General features: G+C 42.2%; 1 long non-coding RNA gene across 1 annotated transcript; it reads right to left on the reverse strand.

Moving 5' to 3' along the window:
* Positions 1 to 543: 543 nt before the first annotated feature.
* On the reverse strand, positions 544 to 4,305 carry LOC143271632 (uncharacterized). Its single transcript, XR_013048834.1, has 2 exons — positions 4,177 to 4,305; positions 544 to 929 (listed from the first exon to the last, which is right to left on the reverse strand). It is a non-coding gene; the product is annotated as an uncharacterized LOC143271632 (long non-coding RNA).
* Positions 4,306 to 4,507: the final 202 nt, after the last annotated feature.

Here is a 4,507-nt window from a genome sequence, read left to right on the forward strand (position 1 = left end):
AACAGGTAGCTTGCACGGGTTGTCTTCCTCCTTAGTTTTAGTTTGTACCACCCCGCAGCTCCTGACACGTGGTTATGACACCTACTGTGCTAAGCTGTGGAAGGAACCCTGGCTTTAATGTGGGTATGTTGTAAATATTGTTGCTTTCCCATGTTCCTTCTTTAGAGAAGTAGTGAGAAAAACTCAAAACTGGTACGACACATGATCTTAGAAAATGAAGTGATAAAAGACATAATCAATATGTCTGTATTGAGAAGAGGATGCAGAACATTGTATTATTGTGTCTCTGTCACCTTTCCTAGTTGGGCTATCCTTATAGTCATGGTAACCCACACTTAGTTTAACAATACACAATCTATAATTTTATTTGGAAATGGGTTGCAGGTGTTATTCTTAGATCTTTGCAATCACCTATAAAATTAATTTTTTCTTTTTTTTTCTTTTTTCTTTTTGGCTAGTCCTTTAGCATTTACTTTCCAGGTAAGGATTTCATGGTTACATCTGAGTATCCAAATATTTACATGAAACTTTAGCAGCAGAGGGTAATGTCATATATATGCTACTTTCTATATTTTAATTAAACATATTAAATATTGCTAAGGCAGACAAATAAAAACATAGTTTTAGAGATATATGAAAACAATCAAAAGAAACAAAAAACAAAAACCTCAAATCAGAACTTGAAGAACATTGAGAGGTTAGGTTGCAGCATCAACTCCACTCTTGCATCCATTGTCTCCTCTCAATCAGATTCAAGGACATGGGACTCCTTTCCAGAGGCTCCAAAGGAATGTCCACATTCTTCAGGAGAATATATGGCACAGGTGGTGCTGCTCTTAGTGGCCTCAGCCACTTCTCTTTTGCAGCCACATCTTATGAGGTTGTTGTGAGTCATCCAACGTGAAGGTTGTCAACTTAATTTAGGTCATCTGCAAGAGCATGACAAAAAATGTCCTTTGGACAAGGAAAGTGAGCTCCTTTCACACCATGTTGTAGGGCTCCTGAAGTGGCAATTTTGAACATTTCCAGGAATGTCATCAGGAGGATCATCAGGTACATAATGTACACAGATGAGGCCCCTGGATTTCCTGTCATGTAGGCAAACCTATATGACTAAGAGAGCTGTAACCTACATGGAAGGTGCCCTTGCCACACTGGAGCAGAACAAAGTTAAATCCAATCAAATGAAGTTTGTAAATCCCGTTGTGAGATGGGAAAAATGATGTAAAGAGGCTATATCATAAGATGGTGGGAAGCATGGGAGCCCTGAAAGAAGGAAGTCAGTTCTTTCCAAGAGACAGTCATAAAATGAGGTGGGGAAGATAAAGTGATCAAGATGATGATTAGCATGAGGTGGGCATAAAAGTCATTCCTGGTTGCAAAGGCAGCTGTTTTAGACCCCATGGGCACTGGTCCTATAAGTACAATGGAAACTGGGGAGGTAGAGCCTCACTGGGGTGATGTGTCTTATGTCCACCTCTGGGCTAGCAAGCAGTGTTGGGGTCTAGTAAGGTAAAGGGGAAGCAAACTAGCAGCTCAGAATCAATAGCTGGAGGACGGATGCAGGGGCCTGTCACCCTGGGCTGCAGGGACACCACAATAAGTGGTTCTGTCCTGGCTTCCTCCTGTGGCAGGCACTCCTTACAGGAGTGGGGTTCTACTAGGACATTTCAATTTTTCCACGTGGAGTGGGGAGGCAGCAGCACAGTGCTCTCAGTGCACAGGAAATTCACTTCCTCATCAGCTTCTAGCTTCTGAGTGGCCTGGATCCAGAGGTTATGGGTCAAACCTGGGGTTGGTCCCTGGGTATGTGGATGGCTTATCTGTGAAGCCCATGTTCACAAACTCGGTGGGTATTCTATCCAAAACTGCCTCATTGGAGAAGAGATCCCAGACAGACTAGCCACTGAATTCATGTTGACTGCAATGTCCCTTGTAGCAGGGTTGATATCAGCTGTCAGTGAATCTCCTTCTGGGACTGTGATATCTGAAAAGGGCATCACCTCAAGGCATGTTGATCATGGTGTAGCTTCTAAATCCCTTGCCTTTTTCTTCTACACCCTTCTCATCTAAGTGAAAGACTGGTTCACTATCTCTCTTCTTCAAGAGAAATGGGAAGCTAAGTGGATCTGCAGAGATTACATTGGCTCAGGGCTTCTCATCCTGCTGATAGGTATCACCACAGCTCAGTTGGTACTTAAGGACGTTTATAGTTGCTGTTATTTGGTTGCCTATGTTTTAGGGGTGGCACAGTCTCCTCATAGGTATAGCCAACAGTGCACATAGTCTCTATGACCCTGGGAAAGATTTCCTTAGTGGCAGATGGTACATGTTTGTGTATGTGGCCCAGCCAGGGTCATTCCACAAGCTGGCATATTGTTAGCCTGTACCAGATGTGGACCATGAGTAATCATGCAATGATGATGTGACAGGGTTTTGACAAATGATAGGGAATGGGACACATTGTGGTGGTAATGAGCCTGTGCATACCATCAAGGGTAGTTTCTATATATGTAAAGTGCCCTATTGTTGGGGGGGGCATCCCTCACCCCCACATTTCCCCAGAGTACTCTTGAGTAGAAGCAGCAGGAAATATTAGTTAGAAGGATAGAGGGGAAAGAAAAAGATAGGAAATACAGGATAGCCTCGGGAGGGCCTGGATCCTAAGCCATTGGCCCTGACTGTCTCTGCCCTGGGGTACTTAAAGGAATGCCAAGGGGTGGGGCAAAAGACATCCCCCCCAGCACAGCCAAGTGCAGACCATCCCAGACAACTGTACTCAGGCCCTTGGTCCAATCATCCTCCTTATGCAGACCTGTTGGGTAAAGCTACTAGGAAACCTAAAACTGGGCTCCAACACTCTGAGACCAGGACATACATGCTGATGCCCAAACTCCACATATCATCTGCCAGTCCATGGTAAGTTTTCCCTGCCATGATCTCTGGGGCCCACTAGAACAAGGGCCCAGAGACCTCCTTCAACATCTGCCCTGCTGCAAGCTGAGTTACCAAAGTCACTAAGCTTGACTTTACCAGCTCCATCAATAAGGATCTTCTCTAATTTGATATGGCGATGTGCAATGAGTCTTTGATGGAGAAAGTGTACCACTGACATGTACTGCTGGAATATAGGTCTAGCCTCCTCCCCCTTTAGATAGCCTATCTCTCTGAGGAACATTTCTAGATCTTTTCCTGTGACCTACTCCATGACCACATAAGTTGTTGTCAGAGTGTCAATGACATGGAAAAACTGAAATGTATTTCTGTGTTCCAAAGACTGAAGGATGTTTACCTCAGAGCTGATGTGAGCCAGAGCACTGTGGTGTTTTTCAAGGATCTTGCAAGCCACCTGTGCATGTGTGGGAAGGTGGTAGGCAAGCATCACCTCTCCAAACTGACCTCAACCTAGAGATGAAAAGATCCTGAAATTCTTTTCAAGGATATCCTTTTCCCTGGGGATGGCCATGATGTTCAACTCAATTTCATCCACTGTATTTTGTGGGTAATTTCAGGGATACACAGTGCAAAAAAAGTGTAGTTTTAGGACAGAAGTTTATAGCTATGAATTCTGTGTCTTGAAATCTGAGATATCCTAAACAACCCAATGATGTCTTATAATGCCATAGAAATATAAAAAAATCCAGAATATAGCTTACATAAACAAAATGAATAATAGTGTAGCGTATATTAAGATTATGGGGAAGAGTCCATATTCAGACACAATGAGCCCTGAACTGTTCTACTATATTGAAAGTCACTAGAACTAGAGATAATATCATACAAAACAAACAAATTCCACAAACAGAAATATGACATTTTCTTCTCCTGTGGATATGAAAAAGATGGCTGAGCATTTATATAAGAAAGAATATTAGTCACTGAATGGAGTGGAGAAAGTGAAATAGAGCCGAAGAAGATGACTCATGTGCTGTAGAGGCATGTATGGGAATATTATGAAATTGCTCTGGGTAATATACAGTAACACATGTTCTAACAGAAGAAAATTGAAACCAAATAAAAAAATTTAAATAAGTTTGCAAATAGGCAATTAAGTAATAATGAAGGAAAAGATAAGACATTTGCAAATCAAACCTAGAATGTACACCCATAATATAAAAATGAAACAGCAAATCTTAATCCCTGAAATCAAAACCAATAAACTGGAAACAAACTCACTCTAGCAAGGTCCAGTTGATTGGAGATTCCTAGTTTATAAGAGCCCAATTTAAGTCCAACTGCTATGTAGGCAACTGACGTCTACTCCAAGATACAAGGACAGAAGCCCAATGCAAGCAGTGCCTAACATGGACTAGTTGCTAACATTCTTGATAATGCCTCCTTGTGACATCGACACAAGCAACCAACCAATCAATTGCTTGCCAGAACCGACAATTGTTTTGATCAGGTTCTGTACCACAACCAATGCCCTTGTTTTCTCATGCGTAGTTTTCTCATGTCTGTGGCCAAATCTCAGACCAGAATCAACTCTTGGGAGAAAGGGTTTATT

Source organism: Peromyscus maniculatus, chromosome 2, assembly GCF_049852395.1.
Source record: "Peromyscus maniculatus bairdii isolate BWxNUB_F1_BW_parent chromosome 2, HU_Pman_BW_mat_3.1, whole genome shotgun sequence".
NCBI classification, from domain to species: domain Eukaryota; kingdom Metazoa; phylum Chordata; class Mammalia; order Rodentia; family Cricetidae; genus Peromyscus; species Peromyscus maniculatus.